The 22,485-nt window shown below is 43.4% G+C and overlaps 1 protein-coding gene across 3 annotated transcripts in view; it reads left to right on the top strand.

Moving 5' to 3' along the window:
• Positions 1-22,485, top strand: part of PRKCE (protein kinase C epsilon) — a 534,046-nt gene that overhangs the window by 289,331 nt on the left and 222,230 nt on the right. The gene's annotated exons all lie outside the window — the stretch shown is intronic.

Below are 22,485 nucleotides of genomic sequence, written 5' to 3' on the forward strand. Positions count from 1 at the left end.
AGACCTCTCTGACCCAAGGATCCTAACTTTCTACATGGTGTGTAGCTGCTGGTCCAACGGTATGTTACTGATTCTACAGTCCAGACTGAGGGACATTGGAGAAGGGGTTTCATTTCCAGAACCTCGAATCAGCAGGAGGTCACTTCTTTTTCACAGACGCTGATATTATTTCCAGTGTGGATTTGAATATTTATATGTTTACCTATTTAATGTCTTCTCATTAAATAGGTAAACGTATAACTGCCACCTGTTGATATAGGCTGAGGAAGAATACAGCTTTATTTTTCTTTAGCTCTGGAAAGACTTCTCTATAGTGACTCTGGAAAGTCTTTGATCCAAGGCATCATTCAGATGTGCGATTTCCATGATACCTGTTGCCCGTTACACGTCCTGAAGGAGGAGGATGGATGGATGAGCTGAAAGATCTCAGTGGACATGGAGACTTACCTTTGAGCCAGGACCTGTCTAACTTTTCTGTGTTCTTTGGGGACACTAAAGTCAAACCCCAGCACCACACCCCTTGACTTCCAGGGTATCCTCTCTTCTCCTCCTCTGGGCTTCCAGAGGAGCTTGTCCTATACTGTAATCCCTGGGAGGAGATGGCTTAGCCCTGGTGCCCCCTGCAAATGTAACTCAGGGTGTGTAATCATGGATTACATGTCAGACGCATAGCAATAATACTTTACATTTGAATGTAACCTTTTACTTTTCTGTAAAAAAAAGCCTCATGTATAAAAGTGATGTGGATATTTTTAGCACACGATCCTGACCCCAAGACAGGTGAAGCACCTTCCCTAGAATGACAAGGGTTGAGGGCCGGCTTTTCTCAGGCCCACTTCATGCTTTTTCCTGCTGCCCACTGACAGTGCTGATGAGCTTTTATTTTTCCTAGAAAGGCCTGCAGCCCATGCGTAGAATTATAGAGGATTATTCTGCATATTATTATTCGGACAGAGCCCTCGGTGCACTCGGGACCTGCGGCCGGCCTCCTCTGAGCCTGGTTTAGAGGCAGTCGGGGGGACCTGTCTGTGAGATCCCAGCCCCATCTGTCTGAGCCAGGCTTCTTCATGCTCGTTGTAGGCGGAGCAGCCCTTTCTAACGTGTTGCCGTTTAGTTCGGAATTGTGCGTTCTTGCTGCTTCCCCTTTTAGAAGGGCTGGATTTAGCCCTGGCATGCCAAATACAAACCCTCACTTCATCTCCAGAGCTCTTTCCGTCCACCCCTCCTCGGGCAGGCTATTTACAGACTTGTCATCCCACCACGCGGGTCAGTCCACCAGTGGAATGAAAGGAAGGAGAGGCCCTGAGCCAACGAATTCGGGCAGATGAGCCTTATATAACACGTGCTAAAAATATGCAGCTAATTGGAATGGAAAAGTGAAAAATGAGTCGTGCCTGAGTCTGAGACACCAAAGAGTGAGGGGAAGCAGTTTCTCCCAGCGGAAGATGCCCATATAGAAACCTCTTTACTCTGTGCAGACGTACTCTCCTTGCGGTTTTTCAACCATGTTCAATTCCCACTCATACCCCCATGGAACTAAATTCAGGCAGGCGATACCAAGACTAAGGGAGCATAAAGCAAAAAAAAAAAAAAAAAAAATGCAGAGAGCTTCTGCCCCTGCGGAGCAGAAGGAGGTGGTGTATGGGGGTGTGGCCAGATGTTAAGATGGTAAGTAGAGCTCCCACTTCTGACTGCTTCCAAAACCAAACAGAAGACTTATCTTATCAAAGGGTTCTTTCTGCCCTGAAAACTGTTTAACATTAGTGATTTTTCTAGAACTGAAGAAAATACTGCTTTCTTCCAGCTCCATCCTCATCTGCCTCCCACTACCCTCCAGGTCCTCTCTCTGTCAATTATCTCCTCTCTTTCTCTTGCATTGTTCATTGTTTTTTCTTTTGGCTTCTTCTCCTCTACCTACAGTATTCTCTGTTCTCCCTTATTGTGACTTATTGTGTGTGTGATAGGGGCTTCTCTGGTAGCTCAGCTGGTAAAGAATCCGCCTGCAATGCAGGAAACCTCAGCTCGACTCCTGGGTTGGGAAGATCCCCTGGAGAAGGGAAAGGCTACCCGCTCCAGTATTCTGGCCTGGAGAATTCCATGGACTATTCAGTCCATGGGATTGCAAAGAGTTGGGCATGACTGAGCAACCTTCACTTTCACTTTCATTATGTGTGTGATTAGTGATTAGGTTGTGCATTTCATATAGAGCAAAGCACCCTGAGGGAAGGGTCTTGGTCTAACTCTTGCCTGGGTTTGGGTAGCCTCCGGGAGTTGGTGATGGACAGGGAGACCTGGCGTGCTACAGTTCACGGGGTTGCAAAGAGTCGGACACGACTGAGTGACTGAACTGAACTGAGCTCTAAGTCTGGTCCAAAGTGAGCACCAAATAATTTGTTGAGTAAATCAGTTATTCAGTGGATCAATGAATGGGCAAACCAAAGGAGACATGTTATGGTTTCTGAAAAGTACCATGTGAAAGATATGAACCCTGCTCTTCCTATTCTGGTCTGATGATGGTCTCCTTGGCAGTCAGACTACACTTCTCTGCAGCTCATCAGTCACCTCATGACTCTTCTGTGTGACACTCCACAGTGAGGACATGAGGACTCTAAAGATAGCTGAGTAAGATGTAGTGTTTGGAGAGCACATGGTTGATAAAAGATTTGGAGGTGACCTGGTACTACTCATCAGTTTTAAAATGAGGGAATGGAGGCTTAGCGAGTTCAGAAAATTTGGCCAAAAGAACACAGTTTGTGTGAGTGGCAGATCCAGGCCAGTGCCTGCTGGCTCATGTTGAATGCTCAATAAATCTTACAAATAAGCATAGAGTTAGTCTTTAGAACCTGATTTCAACTCTTTCCCTAGATACCACCATGCCACTTACTGGGGAGAATGGGAACATTCATTGATCCGTATGCCCAGTGGCTTCCCTGCTACACAGGCAGATCCAGGGAAGGCTCTTGCTGCCCACCTTCCAATCTGAATGCCTGTCTTCTCTCTGCAGAAGGCACACCAGTTACTCTGTAATGAACTCTGCTGCCTTGTCATTGGGAGCCAATCACCATCACTCACGTAATTTATTCCACCTAGAATCTACTTCATCCATCTTTGGTTGATTTAAAAATTTGTGCCTGCCTAGGTCTGAGTCATGTTGAGAGGGCAACCCCATAGACTCCCATTGTTGGGGTGTCCTGGGCAGCCCTGTTTTCTTCATCCTGTGGCTTGGGATTCAGGTCCTCCTTGGAGTCTGTGAGATGGTCCAGGGTCTTCCCAACAAATTCCCCTTTGTGCAGAAGCAGCTTCTTTTAGTATCTATTACTTAAATGAAATGAAATGAATGAAAGAACCTGAACTGATCCAGTATTGGAGCAGAAAGGAAGCAGGGTATCCAGTTCCTTCCTCACTGTTTAGGTAGGAGAACTGAGGTCCAAAGAGGGGAGTTCGGTGGTCCCCCCATCTCACAGGCAGAGGATGGCAGAGACTGGATAGGATCTTTGTGCCTGGACTCCCCACGCCCCAGCCCACAGTGTCCTCCTCTGTGGGATCCCAGCACCTGCTCCTCCAACAGTGGGGGCTCTCAGTGGGTGCTGGGTCACGGAAAGGAAAGAGCTTGATGGAGGGAGACCTGGGACAAAGATAACACTAAATGTGGCATCAGTATGGTTGTACTAAGAAATTTGTAAGGCTTTTTATAACCAATCCCTGCCCTAACTAGTATATCAAATTATTCACGAGTTATGGGCCTTCATCAAGACTGGAACTGTAAAATCATTAAAGTAGCATCTGATTCATGAAAAAAAAAAAAAATGTAGCTGCAAAAGGGGTTCCTGGACATAGATCAGAAAGACATGATGTGGAGTGCCCCTACCCCAGGAGCCACCTTCTGGAAGACTTGAGGAAATTTAGGACAAGGAAGGATCCAGATTCCACCTTCTTTTCTGCTTAAGATCAGAAGTCTACACAGACTTTGAGAGAAGACAACTACCGTGCTTGCATGTATGCTGCTAGGTGCATAATTGTGTCCTAGATCCCCCACTTCCTCAGCTTTATCTCATATAATTTATCTCATCCTTACACCAACATTATAAGGGCACAACTCTCCTCACTTGGAGGTTGCAAAGCAGAGGTCAAGGATATTATATAAACATGCCCAAGATCTGTCATGCTTCAAAGCCAAAGCTCTTTGTTTATTATGAAGTTGCCCCTGGATAGATAGTCTAACATTTCTAGTTCCCTGCATTAGCAGACAACACATTTAATTTATTATATCACTGTTACATAATTCTAGTGTTGTATATTAATACTGAACAAGTGGTCTTCATTCTTGAGGGATGCCTAACCCTGTGCTAGGTTCTGGTTTATTTTAGAGAAACAGCACCAGAGTCTCTGCTTTCAGGGAGCTTACAGTTAAGGTGAACACTCACCAGACCTTTACATGACAAAATGAGAGACCATGTGATTAGATGCTAGGATGAAAGACGCAGGTGGTAAATGCCCTAACAGCACCTTCTGGTGCCATCAGCTTGTTGACCTAAATTTTCCCCACTTCTGAATGACTCCCTGATGGTGAACTACATTCTAGTTGAAGCCAGGTACATTATTTTGCTCCACCAGTGTTCCATTAGGTCTTGACTTTCCCACGTTCTTGTGTCCTAAATATTCCATAATTGAATGCTTTCAGTTCAGTCACTTAGTCGTGTCCAACTCTTTGCAACCCCATGGACTGCATCACGCCAGCCTTTCCTGTCCCTCACCAACTCCCAGAGCTTGCTCAAACTCGCGTCCATCGAATCGGTGATGCCATCCAACCATCTCATCCTCTGTTGTCCCCTTCTCCTCCTGCCTTCAGTCTTTCCCAGTATCAGGGTCCTTTCCAGTGAGTCAGTTCTTTGCATCAGGTGGCTAAAGTATTGGAGTTTAAGCTTCAGCATCAGTCCTTTCAATGACTATTCAGTACTGATTTCCTTTAGGATTGACTGGTTGAATCTCCTTATAGTCCAACGGACTCTCAAGAGTCTTCTCCAACACCACAGTTCAAAAGCATCAATTCTTTGGTGCTCAGCTTTTTTTAAGTCCAACTCCCACATCCATACATGACTACTGGAAAAACCATAGCTTTGACTAGATGAACTTTTGTTGACAAAGTAATGTCTCTGCTTTTTAATATTCTGTCTAGGTTTGTCATAGCTTTTCTTCCAAGGAGCAAGTGTATTTTAATTTCATGGCTGCAATCACCATCTACAGTGATTTTGGAGCCCAAGAAAATAAAAGTCTGTCACTGTTTCCACTGTTCCCCTATCTATTTGCCATGAAGTGATGGGACTGGATGCCATGATCTTCGTGTTTTGGATATTGTTTTAAGCCAACATTTTTACTCTCCTCTTTCACTTTCATCAAGAGGCTCTTTAGTTCTTTGCTTTCTGCCTTAAGGGTGGTGTTATCTGCATATCTGAGGTTATTGATATTTCACCCGGCAATCTTGATTCCAGCTTGTGCTTCATCCAGCCCAGCATTTCGCATGATGTATTCTGCAAAGAAGTTAAATAAGCAGGGTGACAATATACAGCCTTGACGTACTCCTTTCCCAATTTGGAACCAGTCTGTTGTTCCATGTCCAGTTCTAATGGTTGCTTCCTGACCTGCATACAGATGTCTCAGGAGGCAAGTAAGGTGGTCTGGTATTCCCATCTCTTGAAGAATTTTCCACAGTTTGTTGTGATCCACACAGTTAAAGGTTTGGCATAGTCAATGAAGCAGAAGTACATGTTTTTTCTGGAACTCTCTTGCTTTTTCTATGATCCAACGGATGTTGGCAATTTGATCTCTGGTTCTTCTGCCTTTTCTAAATCCAGCTTGAACATCTGGAAGTTCTCAGTTAATGTACTGTTGAAGCCTTGCTTGGAGAATTTTGAGCATTACTTTGCTAGCATATGAAATGAGTGCAATTGTACTGTAGTTTGAACATTCTTTGGCATTGCCTTTCTTTGGGATTGGAATGAAAACTGAACTTTCCCAGTCCTGTGGCCACTGCTGAGTTTTCCAAATTTGCTGGCATATTGAGTGCAGCACTTTAACAGCATCATTTTTTAGGATTTGAATTGACTGCTTCATTATATGCAATGCTACATGTGTCTGATTTTGTTATTTTATGTCAACTTTTAAAGTGACATATACACGCAGAAAAATGCCTAGCACATAAGTGTACAGCTCAGTGAATTTTCACAAAGTGAATACACCAAGTGATCAGCATCCAGATGAAGAAACAGAATATGACCAGCCTCCTGATGCCTCTTCCTGTCACTGCCCCTCTTCTACCCCCATGTTGACTTCCAAGGACATAGAATAGTTTTACTTGGTTTTGAACTTTAAAAAGGTGGATTCATATGATATGAAGTTAACCCTTGAACAACATGGGTTTGCACTTCATGGGCCCACTTATATGTGTTCCCCCCCCCCCCCCCAATAAATACTATGATACTACTGATCTACTGGGCTTCCCTGGTAGCTCAGCTGGTAAAAAATTAGCCTGCAATGCAGGAAATCCCGGTTCGATTCCTGGGTCAGGAAGATCCTCTGGAGAAAGAAAAGACTACCCACTCCAGTATCCTGGCCTAGAGAATCCCATGGACTGTATAGTCCATGGGGTCACAAAGAGTTGGACACAACTGAGCAACCTTCACTTTCACTGATGAACAGTTGGTTAAACTTGTGAATGTGGAACCATGGATAATGGAGGGTTTTGAACATCCTCAGATTTTAGTATCTGCCTGGGTCCTGGAACCAGTCACCTCTGCTGATACCAAGTGATGACTGTATACTCTTTTGTATCTGGTTTCTTTCATTTAGCATTCTGTTTATGAAATTCACCCATGCTGTTGTGTACTGTTGTTTAGTCAGGAAGTTGTGTCTGACTCTTTACAACCCATGGATTGCAGCATGCTAGGCTTCCCTGTCCTTCCCTGTCTTCCTGAGTTTGCTCAAACTCATGTCCATTGAGTTGGTGATGCTGCCTAACCATCTAATCCTCTGTTGCCCTCTTCCCCTTTTGCCTTCGGTCTTCCTGAGCATCAGGGTCTTTTCCAATGAGTCGGCTCTTCACATCAGGTAGCCAAAGTATTGCAGCTTCAGCATCAGTCCTACCAATGAGTATTCGGGGTTGCTTTCCCTCAGGATTGACTGGGTTGATCTCTTGCAGTCCAAGGGTCTCTCAAGAGTCTTCTCTAGCACCACAATTCGAAAGTATCAATTCTTTGATGCTCAGCCTTCTTTATGGTTCATCTGTTGTGTGTAGTTTGTTCATTTTCATTGCCATGGAATTCTGGGAATATCTGTTCTACCATTGATGGGCACGTGGTCATTTCCAGTTTAGAAGCAATATAAATAATGCTGCTGTGAACATTCCAGTTTGCATCTTTGGTGAACAAATGTACACTGTGGTATTTCACGCATACCTAGGAGTACGATTGTTGAGTCATGAGGTGGCCACTGTCAACTTCAGTAGATTCTGTCAGTGTCCCTAAATGGCTGTACCAGCTTACTCTCCCACCAACAGTGTATGAAGACTTCCAGTTGCTCCATGACTCTGCCAAAAGTTGGTATTTTTAACACATCCCTAATCCACTTTCAGCATTTTTAGCGGATGTGTTTCATTGTGATTTTTCTTCTTTTTTTATTGTGGTAAAACATACATAACATTCAGATTTACCATTTTGACCATTTTATAGTGTATAGTTCATCAGCATTAAGTACATTCATGCTTTTGTGCAATCATCACCACTATCCAACTGCAGAACTTTCCTCGTTTTACAGAGTGACACTTTGTACCCGTTAAACACCAGGTCTTCATCTCCTGGCCCTTCACGGCGGACAGACACCACTCTGCTCTCTCTCTCTTGAATCTGACTACTCTAAGTACTTCATGTAGGTGAAATTGTGTAATATTTATCCTTCTGTGACAGGTATATTTTACTTGCATAATGTTCTCAAGGCTCATCCATGTTATAGCATGTATCAGAAATTCCTTTATTTTTAAGACTGAATGGTATTCCACTGTATATATGTACTATATCTGTTGACCCATTCATCTTTTGATTTTATTCTGATTTTAGCTTTACATTTCTTACAATTTTGTGTTTCTCTTGATCACCTTTTATATGATCAGTAGCTGTTTGGATAACTTCCTTTAGAAGTACCTACTCAAGTCTTTTGCCCATTTTTCTATTGGATTGTCTGCCTTTTTCTTTATAATTTGTGGGAGATCTTTATATATTCCAGATCTGAGTCTTTGTTGAATATATGAGTTCCAAGTCCCTTCTTCTAATCTGTTGCTTGCCTTTTCAGTCCTTAAGAATATATTTTGGTGAATAGAAGTCCTTAATGAGGTAGTTCAGTTTATCCAATATTTTTTCTTTATGGGTAACACTTTTTTGTGTGTGTTCTATTCAAGAAACTGCTGTCTACCTGAAGATTATGATATATCCATCTTTGTTTTCTTCCGAAAACTTTATTGTTTTCCTTTTCACGTAATGTGTCTGCCTTTTCAGTTAGTAGTAATTTTCAATCCTAGGGAAACAGGGATTTGCAAGTACTCCTAGGATGTGGGCAGCACTGTAGTGAAATCGAATTAACCTGGTCGAACGGTAGCCAGCTCAGTGACTGATATAAGCCTACACTGTGAAGGTATTCCTTGCTTGGACATCAGATGTGCTTCTGAAGAGTTGCTTGTCTATCTAGCAATATTGGCCATGTTATAAATGCCGAGTCTGCAGCTTTTCAGACCTTTACACCAAAGGTTAGAAGGTATTCTCTTAAACTACTTCCCTTTTACAGACTTGCCAAACTCACTCTGCCTCCCATTCCTTCTGACACCCAAGAGCACACTTGAAGACTCTCATTAGTGGCTCAGTGGCCTGTCTCCATCCTTTCAGTTGTATACTTATCAAAAGTCACTTGTGTTTGTTGTTTTTCTTCTAAGTACATAATTTTGATCCAGTCACAGTTAATCTAATGAAATTAGAGCATGAAAAGAAAACGTTTCTATGAAAACTAAGTTGAATGTGTTGGAAAGTCACTGAAGATAAATTGCTAATAAAATCTCTGTTGAATTATGCGTGGGAGGGAAAAACAGTAGGATCCTGAAGTGGGGAAAAGGACAGATAATAAAGCTTTAAAAATTCTCAGTTCATATTGACAGTCTGTTGTTCCACACCCCCACTCCCAACCCCAGCCCCCCCTCCCCCAAACTCCAAGACTCTCCTTTGGGGGTATTCATCTTCTCCCTCCTGTGGAGGCTCAGGTGGTTATTTTACGAGTGGATTTCGTTTATTAATTCTTCTCCACTCCACCCCGCCCGCTCCTGGGGTGTAACAACCACCAGTGCCCCAGGCCACGGTGCTGGGAAAGTGCTTAGAAGACAGGGGAAACCTTTTGGTAGGCACCCACACAGTTCTGAAACACCCGGGGGCAATCAGCCTGAGTCACTGCCTTGGCGGAAGTGGGCCAAGCAAGGAATTAGCCAGTAGGTTTCTCTGCTCACTGATGTCCTCCTCCAACGTTGTTTCTTTCCGGAGAGGAAGCCTGTGGGAAGCCCACATAAAGGCGTTGACTCGTGCTCCCCCGTGTGGCCATGGTGGGCGGCTTGAAAAATGCTACCAGATTTTTCTTTGCCCAAGGCCAGAGAAGGCAGCCTCCAGCCCGCAGCTGGCAGCCCCTGATCCACCTTGAAACATTTTCCATAATCTTCAATTGCTTATTTCTGTTATTTTTTCAAAAAATTATTTGTACATTTCAATTACAGTAGTTAATTTAGTGAACATGTTGATTCTTATGGAAAATTATGTGATTTTATTATAATCATGACTTGGTCATAGTATTGTCAAGGTGAGCTTTGTTTTTTTAGAGCTTTTTAATTGAAGTATAGTTGATTTACAATGTTGTGTTAGTTTCAGTCTACTATTGCTGTTATTTTTAAATGTTATTTTTATTGCTGTTATTAACAGTTAAGCATCCTATGGTCTTATTCAACTCAAGTTACAAGGCATGGTTTTTGGAGCCCATAGATTTTTCTGCAGTTGTAATCAGTGCCCCCTCCCAGTTCTGGGAGACTTCCTCCAACCCACAGCCTCTTACTGGTACGTGTTTTTATCAGAAGGAATAGAAACAAAAGCTATAGCTCTGCCTGTCCTTTTTCCACTTTCAGGCTATTAATCAATCAGTGGGGCTAGCTAGTGAATCCCCAGCATGGAGACCAGGGCCTGGTATAGGTACAAGGCTTCTGGTGCTTATATTTTGAATCCTACAGGTGCTTGGACTTTCTTTTATGGGTCCTTCCGGCAGTGATATGAAAGAGGAGATGTACTCCCGACAGCAGGGTTCTCCAACCTCTGGGATCTAATGCCTGATGATCTGAGGTAGAATGGATGTAATAATAATAGAAATAAAGTGCTCAATAAATGTAATGCACTTGAATCATCCCGAAACCATCCATCATCCTGCTCTGCCCTGCCCCCAATCCATGGAAAAATTGTCTTCCTTGAAATTGATCCCTGGTGCCAAAAAAGCTTGGGGACTGATGCCCTAAGGCATGAGCAATGTGATTCCCTTTGGGAAGAAAAGATTCAAATCCCATTCACTTAAAAAAATCTGCCTTAATTTTTTTTCTTTTTGTGTGTAAGCTTATAGTAGTAATTCAATAAAAATAGCTGGGAGTGGGCAGTAGATGCTCTTGTGCCCCAGCACAGCCCTATTCCTTGGTCCACCACCGAAGTCATCTGCAGAATACCCAGAAACATCCCACATGTCTCTGCCTGAGGTGATCTAAGCCTCAGTCTTATGATATAGGGGCTAGCTAACACTTGATGGTCCCCTGTTTTAGGTAGTTTGATTTTAGGAAAAGTGCTCTTAGGTACGCATCATTCCTTGAGTGCCTACTGTGTGCCTGATGCTTTAAAATGATTGCTTTGTAAAGGTCGCACAGACTTTGGAAGTAGATGTTACTAACTCTTACTTGGAGATGAGGAAACAGCCTTAGCAAAAGGCTGCAGGATTTGGAGCTGAACACAGATCTCACTGGGCCCTGTCCTCCCCCAACCCTTTCCGGCTTCCCCATGGTGGCAGGGAGCTCCAGTCATGTCCCTCCCAGGGCTCCAGCCCCCAGATTCTCACTGTCTCCCTCCCTTCTCACCTCTTCTCTCTCTCCTCCTCACCTCCCTCCCCGGCCCCCATCTCCGCCCTATTCCTCTAGCCTCATCAGGAGCCAGTGTGGCCCCAGAAGCAAAGAGTTGGAACCTCATATGATAACCATCTGCTCAGGAGGAAACAGGAGCTTTGCCTACCTCAGGGCAGGCTGAGAGGGAGATTTTCAGCCCTTTGGAGAGGCTTACAAAGGTACACACCATTGTAGGTGGCTTGGCCAAAGAAGGTGCTGTCTGGCAATTCAGTGCTTCCTGTGGGCTCTTTAGAACCAGGATGAGTAGTTTATCCTCCAAGAAAGAACACCATTGAGAGCAAGAGGTGGTACTATTCATGATGACTCTGGGAAAACAGGCAAATTCCAGGACTTTTCTGGGTGAAGTGGAACCTGTGTTCTCCCTTTCTGCTCCATATACCTGTCCTGAGTTTCCCATATTTTTGTGATTGACCTCTGCATCCTTTTTTAATATTTTGGTACCTACCCCCTCACCGTTGTCAGTCCTTAAAAAAGCCATTTATTCAGGGAGCAAACTCTTTCTGGCCTTCAGTTTTCGTTCTTTTCTAACTGAGGACCCCCTTCTCTTTTGCCTAAACTTGGCTGTTTCTTGATTATTTGATCATAAATTCATTGTGTTGTGCTTTTTTCAGCAACTTTTGGAACAAAAGGAAAAAATGTACACATTTGCTTAAACTGCTTAAATGTATATATACAAAATCATGACACTTCTCTCACTCGTTTGCTGTCTCAGAAACCTCAGCCCCATGCATGCTATTTGACGCTGTGAACCTCCACGGGCAGAGACTGGTCCTCTTGCCTAGCAAGGCGTGGTGGGTACTGCATGGACCGCTGCTTGTAACTCTGCTCAGAGTTCTGTGGCTGAGTCAGCACTCAGGAATCCAGCGCAGGAGGCTCATTGCCCGCTGGCTCCAACCTCATCCAACCCCAGGGAGAGCCAGGGCAGAGGAGGTGCTGACCTGTCACTTACCGAGTGATTTCTTCTCCTGGAAAATGTAAAAAAAAAAAAAAAAAGGGACGTGAAAAGAGATCTCTATACTTCATACTCCTCTGAGCCTCCTTCTTACAGTCACTGTGGGTCCTTAGTAAAAGAAATGGGTATTAGTCTGAAGAAAGAGCAATTTGATGGAAATGTGAAATGTTATTATTAAACATCCAAGAGTTTGTCTTGGTAGCACCCCAGTACTGACAGACAGGAGACAAGATTGTTAAAGCCAGCCCCACTGCCTTCCTCAGGGCTCACCATTTACATGCCCTCATAAGCAGCCCTACTATCAGGTGGTCAGGCCCTGGAGCTGAGCTTTTTGCTGCTCTGTCATCATTTTATACCCTCCTGTCCTGGAGACTAGCATCTGAGCACTCTTTCATTAGATTACTAAGGCTTTCAGAGACATTTCCAACTCTGTGTCATTAACAGAAAAATGCATTGACTAAAAAAAAAAAGTGTTTTACTTAAGTGATTCCAGCAGCCGTTAGCTAATGCACTGTTAAGTCATGCTTGCTGTAAATTGTTGTGGGAATCTGCTGTCATTTCTGAGATGTGGGTGTAACCCATCCCCTCACCATGCTGGGCTGGCAAGTACATTCAGAAAACAGGCACCCACACACCCACTTGCCCCCATATAACCTCAGAGAGTCTCCTTGCTCAGTTGATTTCCTGTTCTAGAGCTCATCTCTGCATCTTCCTGGCTGCTGGAGGTTGTCCTCATGTGCAGATGAACATAGACTCCAATTCCCACCCATCTCCTGGCATTTGCTTTGAATAATCCAGTGTTAACCCACATCAGGAGGTATGTGAGTGTGAGTGTGTGAGTGTGTGCATGTGTGTATCTAAGGGAGAGGTAAGAAGTCAGGTTAGGGGTCATATGGTTTAGGGGCATAGCATCTGAAGTAGAACATGCTTACAGCTCACACTTGGACCATGTGAGCCACTAGGAAATAGGAAATAAATAAGAGCACTTCCATTTGCATCTATTTTCTTACCTAAGAAACAAGAGAATGATTTCATTTTAATAATCAACATATAGACTGCCAGTACTACATGTTTATAATCTATAAGAAAATAAGCCTATATGTCAGAAAGTTTTTACCTATACTTGCAGTCAAAAATACTTGGAAACCTTTGGCTTAGTCATTCCAAATAGATCCAAGGAATGGAAGAAGCAGAGAGCATGTTAATCAGAGCAAAAGTGAAGTTGGTTTCTTCTGTCCAGGGCCATGTACAAACACTTGTGCATGCACACTCATGCACTCACCCAATATATACACATAGTATGCCTGTGTACACTCACACATGTGATCACACTCACCTGACACCTGATTGTATTGACCCATACACATTACTCATGTTTATTACACCAGCATACCGCATGCATATCATACATACACACCTACCTTCACTTACTGCTCACTCCTGCACACACTCACTGCCAATTGCATTCATTCACAAACACAGACACTTCCATGTTTCCCCCCAACTCACACGCACATACCGCACACCACATGGTCTCAAACACAATGCACCTTTTGACTAATAAACTTAATAAGCACCTATTCCCAAGGGGAAGCAGTAGCATGATTCAGCCCTTGAAATGCACTACTGGCCACTTGCTGTCTAACTTGGCCCCTTTTGATGGCTGGCATCAGACCTGACCTTAGGAAGTCAGTGTCCAGAGTGCACACACTGAAGCTTTGTGTCCAGGATGTCTTCTGCATGCTCAACACCATCAGCGTAGTCATCTGCAGATCAGGTGACATGAGGGCAGGTGAGAGGCAAAGACCTGGTCTCCAGCCTCGAGACACTTGATATCTGGATTGGGAGCTAATACAGACCTGTGTCAACTAGGCACTGACAGGTGTTTATGACGGAGCAGCATTTGAGGGAAAGGAAGGACAGAGGTCAGTGGGAGGAGTTTGAGGAAGAAGTAGGACTTCTGCTGAGCCTTGAAGGATGGGTGGTTGAATTAAAAAGGGAGAAGGAAGGGACGATTCAGCCAGCACAGTTCTATCTGTAAGGGGCTGAGGATCAGGGGAGCTTAAGTCACTTATTCTGGAGTAGCCCCCTGATCATCAGGCAGTTCAGGCATGCACTGGGGGAGCCTAGAGGGATTTCGAGTGATGGAAAGTTACTGAGCTAGACGACCTTTAGGATTCACTTGAGCCCTGGGCCTTTATGATATGACAGCCTTTCCTGGCACACTCTGGCTAAGAAGGTGATAAATTTGCTGATTATGGGGAGATTATTCTTGGGGGTGGGAGATTATTCTTGGAGATGAAAGACCCCGTTGCTGGAGGGGTTGAAACCTCTTCTACAGTGATTGAAACAAGAGGTTCAGGCAAGAGGCTGCTGTGGTTAGCTGGAAGTTCTGTCTCAGTGGGGTCTGTCTTTCCAAATAGCTATCAAAGCAAACTCTTAAAAACCAAACCTAATTGCTGTTTTGAATTTGTTACTTCTTCTTGTGGCACGACACCCTAGCTTAGTCCGTGGAATGTGAGTACTCTTGCTTAGAGAGAGAAGTATAGGAGCCAGGCATTAAAAACAAATATTTTTTACTTTTCCTTTTCATCTGAGGCAAATCCAGTAAGGATTCTATCTGTTAAATATTGACAGAATGAATCGTTGTGTTAGTTAAGTTCCAAAGACACCAATTAAAGAAACATTTTGGCCAAAGACAGTGCCTATCTGAGTATATCCTGAGATGCCTGGAAAAGATCTACGTGTGGTGAGTTGATAACCGTGATAACACCTTTTGGTTGATGGTTTCCAAATTGTACCGTTGAGAATAAAAATAACAATTTAGGCAACATTTTCTTCTTAGAATCCATTTAGGTGCTATAACTGAGCAAGTCTTGTGTACATTCTATGTGTGTGTCATATACGGAGGAACAGGCAACCTCTGTGATGTGAAAGCTCCTGATACAGTTCTCAGGAGGGGAACGGCAGAGACTGGCACAGGCCATGCACTTAGTAAATTATGTTGGCCTGATGATGAGGTCCTCTTAGAAAGGCTTAGAACGTGAATAGATTATGAATTCCCTTCTTCCCTGTGCTTTGTTACAGAAACATGCTGTTTTCTGATTCTACAATTAATTCTTGGGCAAGTCATTCAATCTCCTTGAGATTCAGGTTTTTTTTACAATAAAATACATTGTGTGTATTATAATACACACATAATTAAATGAGTGTATTGATGTCAAAACTCTCTGTCAACTTCAGTCTTAATTAAACATTATTTAAATAATAAATACTGCATGTGCTTAAAGGAAAAGACTGAATACTATGGAGGAGTGCTTTAGGGAGTGAAATAAAAGTTGCCTGACCTCTCAGTTCCCCTCCCTGGAAGCCTGCTGCTGTCCCTTTCTTTTTTTAATAGATTCTTTGTGACCCCATGGACTGTAGCCCACCATGTTCCTCTGTCCATGGAATTCTCCAGGCAAGAATACTGGAGTAGGTAGTGATCAAAGTGCTACACAAATACTTGCAGTGATTTATTTCAGATAATCTTTCACCTTTTGTAGTATTTTGTAAATTGACAAATCATTTTAGCCAAAGAGAATAATTGCATCCCATGAACTAGGACACAGCAATGAAGATTCAGGAGGATATTTTTTTTTTTTCCAGGAGGATTTAAGAGCTCATTGTAGGTAATTTTCTACTTGTCTACTTTTAGTATAGGAGGATAATTCCTTTGTTAAAGGACATCATTCAGTTTCTCCTAAACTTAACATTCCTTTACTTACTCCTCCATTTTTTTTAAAAGGGAATTTTTGCACTTACCATGTAGAAAGTACTTAACCAGCCTATGAAAAATTAAAAGGACCATAATCATCTATATATATATATATATATATATAGAACAGGGTATATGGGCTTTAAGAGGGCTGTGAGTAGAAGTCGTAGGAATTGTCCATGGATCCTGCTAACCAGGGGTTTCCCAGGATGTGGCATTTGACCTGGAGCTTGCAGATGAGTTACAACTGAGACATACAAGATGAGAACTAGTTTTCCTATAAAAACTGGAAATCTGTGAAATTACACAAACCAGAATTTCTTCTTTCCAGAGCTCTCTTTTATTTCTTAAACGTTTTTGAGTTCCACTGTCCCAAATACTCTTGAGGAGGATCCAGGAAGATAAAGTTCTCACCAGACGACAAAAGAGTATAAAAATGTGTCAGCTGAGTTACACTCTCTTGGCATAAACCCAGCCTCCACACCTGCTTTCCTGGGTCCTCTTCATGAAGAGTCCCTGTTTGCAGAGGGCACCAGATAGCTGCCCAAGAGGCTGTGTCTGTGTTAAGTCAACAAGAGAGAATTTGGAGGCCCCATGCAATGAAACTGCCCTGTCTAGATCACTAACACAGAACTAAGTTTCTGGAGCCAGAGAAGGCACAAAAGAGCATTCAGTCCACAAGAGCATCATTTTCCAGAGTTTGGAGACTCGGGCATGGAGCAGTGATGTGATTTACTCCAAGGCAGTGAGATGGTGGGGAGAAAGCTGAGTAAGGTGTGGGAAGAACCTAGGTGTCATGAGTCAGTTCCAATGGTCAGTCACCGTGACCGCCCCCCTCCCCACTAAAGGGCCATTGCTTGTCGATTCTTGCCCAGATTCATTGACACCACAGCCTTTAGAATCGAATCACTGAGTTGGTGATTCAGTTCTACCCACCCACATTCTGCCTCACTGTTCTAGTTCCATTTACTTCTTTTAGGCTTCTTGGTCTCTATTTTGTTCTGTATCTTGTGGATGGCCACAGGCATCAGGCTGTAGGGGAAGGACGTGTCTCCCCAGTGGGCGTTCCTGATGTGTGAGCTGTGTGTGGGACTCCTTGCAGCCAGTACAGAAAAGACAGCTTAGCTCAGGATGGTGGCTGCACTGGTGTATAAGTTTGTAAGAACTCACTGACTTGACACTTAGGATCTCTGCATTCTACTTTATGTAAATGAATACTTAATTACAAAAGAAAAAAGCCACTCAGATGACTTTACTTGTAAATGCTTAGATATTAGGTGGGTAAATTCTGCCCACGAAGCCACTTTGGGGTGGATACAGAAGTGGCACTTGGTAAAGTGAGGATGCTGGTCTTCTGCTTCCAGCCATCCCTCTCATTGCCCTTTCCCTCTCCAGGAATGGTTTTTCCATTTCCTGCTGTACTTCCAACCCCCTGTGTACTTCCCATGGGCTTCCAGCTGCCCTAGGTTGGTCCCATTGGGCGGGGAATGACTACCACACCAGAGCACCAAGTGTAGGGTGTGCTCTGGGAGAACTCTGGTCCCAGAGGAGGACCGGGGAGGCCCACACTGCACGGCTGTCACTGGTTGAGCGTGTACCATGTGCCAGGCCCTGGGCTCAGAAGAATGGCTTGCTCACAGTAGAACATAAGGTACTGATATGGTGAAGGGCTTTTTCTTCTCCTTCAAGGAGACTACATGAATGGCCACTTTTACCTATGAGTGTGGCCGACTGGGTGGCAGTGATGATAAGCCCAGAAATGAACTGAATTCAGTACTCTGCACATGTAAGTCGTTAGTAAACACAAAACAACTAGGGCTGCTGTTAACCCCCATCTGCAAGGCCAAGATGGATTGTGAAGTTGACAGAGCCCCTCCTGGAGTACAGAATGTTGGCTGAATATCAACCAAAGTGACCACAGTTTGCAGAACCCTTCTGCAAAGGAGCCCCAAGAAGCCCTGTGTCTCTCACATCCTTGCCCACCCCTGGGCTCCACACCCTCAGGACCCTTGATCAGATCATCTCTGGCTGTGAGTCATACATGGTCACTCTGTGGCTGACCATGCAGTAAGGCCACTTGGCCTAGTTGTCTTCTCATTTGTCTTCTGGCTCACTTTACCTGAATCTATTTTCCATTTAAATTTTATGGAAATGAATTGAATTGTAAGTTACCCAACTCAGAACCCTGGGACATGCCGGCTCAGCTGTTCCCAGGGTTTACAGGGACAGCTGTCACGTCTGTTCACTTGAGCGGAGAAAAGGCGAGGGACTGGAGAACAGAGCTGTCTAATCCCAGAGACAGCAGCCTCAAGCTCTTGTTAAAAGAAGAAGGTCAACAATGGTGAGAGATGGGGGAGTCATCCTGCCTGCTCACTGCCCCTTAATCTTTTTGAGATCCCTGCCAGTGCCCTGGGAAATATCCAGTCATAGTTGTAAGAGGTTCTTACTGGAGTGCTGTGGAGGAAGAGATGAATTAAAGGTCAGTAGAACAGATTGTGATAAAAGTACCACTGTGATTTATGGGATTCATCCTCCTTTGCTTGCTGCATGGGATTTCCCAGGAGAGAAAGCCCAGATGAAGGAGGGTGTGTGACCACCCTCTTGAGTAGTTCAGAATGCTGCCCCGGGCACACCTTGGCTCTCACCGCCCTCTGGGGGTGACATCCACACGCCATAGATGACAAAGTGAACTTGTGTTGACTATGCAGTGGCCAGTGCTCCAGGACCTTTTTTCTGCTGTGGATTCAGCAAATAGTCAGTGCCACCTTCAGAAGTGGAGAGGTAGGCTTTGGAATCAGACCTGGGTTCTCAGCCTGCTTTGTCACTTTTTATTGTATCATGGTTGTACCTCCGTAAGTTTTGGTTTTGTCTGTAAATTAGGGTAGTAGTGGTACTTTCCTTGTAAGTGGTTGTGAGGATTATTGATAATATACACAAACCACCTATCACCATGCTTGGTGCATAATCAGTGGTGCTTGCTCTTATGATGATGACTGAATTGTTTCCTTCCTCCTAGCTATTTGCATTGCATGACTTCTGTAGTCCCTAAGTCAGGTTCAGTCTGTCGGATCCAAGGGATAGCATCCTCTTAGTTCTGCTTCCTCCTGTCTTTCTCTGGCCTCAAATTCCTGGTTGAGTAGCCCCAGCTCTACCTTGACTGGGCTTTCTGCAGCGGAGAGCTGCTCTGACTCCATAGTCAAGTCCATGGTCTGGCCTCCTGCTCAGTGTCCCAGGACGGTCCGTGTACCTGGACCTGCCCTTGAGTCTAGTCCTGGGCCACTCCTCCTGTGGCTGGATCTTCCTTGGGAAGCTGGTTGCCTGTAAGCCCCTCTGCCTCTCCTCTGTCCTGCAATCTCCTTCCTAACTTCCTCCTGTCCAGCACCTCCTACCTGTGCTAAGCCCCTCCCTCCTTGCCCCCCTGCCCCCCACCCCGCTTCTTTTTCTCTTTTCCCAGATTGCACCAGATGTCAACTCTCCCCTCTAGAGACTCTGGTCCCTGGATCCAGACCTCCAGTCTGGCCTGTCCTACCCAACAGCCAAGTCCCAATTATGACCCAGGAGACCTAGGCTCTGTAAGACATTCACTCCCGCCAAGGTCATCAATCAGCCCCCAAAGTAATTCACGTTAGAATAGGGTAGAAGGAAGACTCTCCAAACCTCTCTCCATTGTTCTTATTGTAAAGATGTGTATGCCTGCTCAGTAGCTTCAGTCGTGTCTGACTCTTTGTGACCCCATGGACTGTAGCCCTCCAGGCTCCTCTGTCCATGAGATTCTCCAGGCAAGAATACTGGAGTGGGTTGCCATGCTCTCCTCCAGGGGATTGTAAAGATAGGACCACAGAAATAAAGTATGGTATATCCATTCAATGGAATATTATTTGGCAATAACAAGAAGTAAGGTACTGATACATGCTATGATATGGATGAGCCTTAAAAATGTTATGCTAAGTGAAAGCAGCCAGGCACAAAAGGCCACACATTGTATGATTCCATTTTTTATATGACATGTCCAGAATAGGCAAATCCATAGAAATAGAGATTTCATTAGTGATTGCCAGGGGAAGAGGGAGGGAAATGCAGCATGCCTGCTAAAGGGCGTGGGGGTTTCTTTTTGGCATGATGAGAATGTCGTAAGATTATCTGTAGAGATGGCAGCACACCTGTGAATATACTGAAGACCATCGATGACCTGCTCCAAGTAGGTCAGTGCTTTAGTGACGCACAGTATGGAGACATTCTGTCCCCATAAAGCTGTTACCAAAAAAGATAGTTAAGGAATAAATGTTAAAAGGTTAAAATAATGTTGATAATAAAATGCTAGCATAGATTTAATTTTTATCTATCTTCAGTTCTTCAGCTACTTGAAAACATCTTCATATGTGATTATAGCTTCAGTGTACTCTTTCCACGCTCTTTTTAGCAAACATTTGTCCGTTTTATTATGTAGTCTTTATAATTACTATTTGTATTCTATCAGTTTGAAATCTCATTTAATTATTTTCCAGTTGGTAGGCATTTATGTTTCTAGATCTGTTGTGGCAGTGGTGGCATTCATAATTCCAGATTTGTTGTGGCAGTAGTGATGATGATAGTATTTCTATAGAACTAAAAATGTCTTTAGGATTATTTCTTTGGAGATGGACTATTTTGTCACCATTCCTTTCAGTGAGATTTCTGTTCCTTTTCTAGTCTGCTTTACCCAATAAAACTTGGAGATGTAAAAATGGCTGAGAAGCAGGAAGAAGTCGGAGCACAGTGGACATGTGAGGTCAGCAGTGTTCTCTCTGAGCAGCAATGAAACTCCCTTTCCCACCCCCATCCTAGACACTGTTCAGGCATTGCTCACATGTAAGTGCCTGCTGTGTGCATGTTACTCCCAGGCTAGTAACTCCAGCTTGGGGAGCAGGTCATCTGTCAAGTGGATCTGGTTCAAAGTTGTGCTGTGCCGGACAGTCACAAGTGTTCCTGTGTTACATCGCCAAATTCAGTGGACTGAGTTCAAGTCCTTGATGTATGATAATGTCACATTCAGAATGAATGCTTGCTGGCACACGGGCACACAGAACCTTTACAGATATTGGAGATACTTCAAACACATGGGAAAAAGCAGGAATAATTTAGTGGCAACTTTACTGCCACATTTGCAAGTATAAAAATGTAATATTTTCTTCAGATCTTTTTCACTGTTAAAGACATGAGATACAGTTGGAATTCCCTTGAGAAGAGATTTCTGCTCCTCCTCTTTCCCAGAGATAACCACTGGGATGAAGATGGTGTTTAGCCCATTCATGTGTGTGCATGTATGTGTCTGTATAAAAGACATATATGTGTGTCCATAAATTTTTTATAACTTTGATTTTATATAAATGGTATCATTCTGTACATTTTCTTTGTAATATTTTTTAAGGGAATATGTTTTGAATATTTGTGTTAACATATCTAGTTCACTCATTTTAACTACCAGATGATAGTTCTTGTATGACAGTATCAGAGTTTTTATTCATTCATTTATTGGTAAGATATTCAAGTTGTTTTTAGTTGTTTTTTTTTTTTTTTAACTACCATAGTGTTCCAGTGACCATCTTTGTGTGAATTTCTTTGACATATGTGCAAATTTCCCTAGGGTATATACTTTGGCTTCCTAGGTGGCTCAGTGGTAAAGAACCTACCTGCCAATGCAGGAGACACAGGTTCAATCCCTGGATCATGAAGATCCCCTGGAGAAGGGAATGGCAACCCACTCTAGTATTCTTCCCTGAAAAATCCCGTGGACAGAGGAGCCTGGCAGACTGCAGTCCATGGGGTCACAAAGAGTTGGACATAACTGAGCAACTGAGCACACACATGTACTTAGGAAAGAACTGCTGAGTTGTGGGATATGTACATTATCAGCTTAGCTCATTATTGCCAGATTATTCTTCAACATGGTTATATTAATTTGTACCACCTTGGGACAGTATGTAAGAGTTTGCTTCTTTACCTCTTCTTCAAACTTAGGAATGTCAGATTTTTAATTTTAGCCAACCAATAAATAAAACATGGTACCTCATTGTTTTAATCTGAATTTCCCTGATTATCTGCAAGGTTAAGGATTCTGTAATGGACAGCTATATGTCTCCTGAGAAGAAACTATTCATATCCTTTGCTATTATTTTTTTCTGACTGTTTGTCTTTTTTTTCTTGATGGTAGAAGTTTTTGATGCATACTCAACTACCAAATCTGAGTCTGTTATGTGTGGCAAATATCTTCTCAACATGTCTCTGGCTTGTCATTATAATTTATTTCTGGTGTCTTCTTGCAGTTTTATGTTTTAATATGATTATATTTTTATCATAAGTTTGTGCTTTTTGCATTATAAATAAATCCTTCTCTATCTAAATGACAGAAATATTTTCTTATGTTTTAAGATTTTTAAAAAAATATTTATTTATTTATTTGGCTGTGCCAGGCCTTAGTTGTGGCACTCAGGATCTTTAGTTGCATTGAGGGATCTAGCTACCTGACCAGGGATGGAATCCAGGTCCCCTGCACTGGAGGTATGAAGTCTT

Source organism: Odocoileus virginianus, chromosome 2 (assembly GCF_023699985.2).
Source record: "Odocoileus virginianus isolate 20LAN1187 ecotype Illinois chromosome 2, Ovbor_1.2, whole genome shotgun sequence".
Lineage (NCBI taxonomy): Eukaryota > Metazoa > Chordata > Mammalia > Artiodactyla > Cervidae > Odocoileus > Odocoileus virginianus.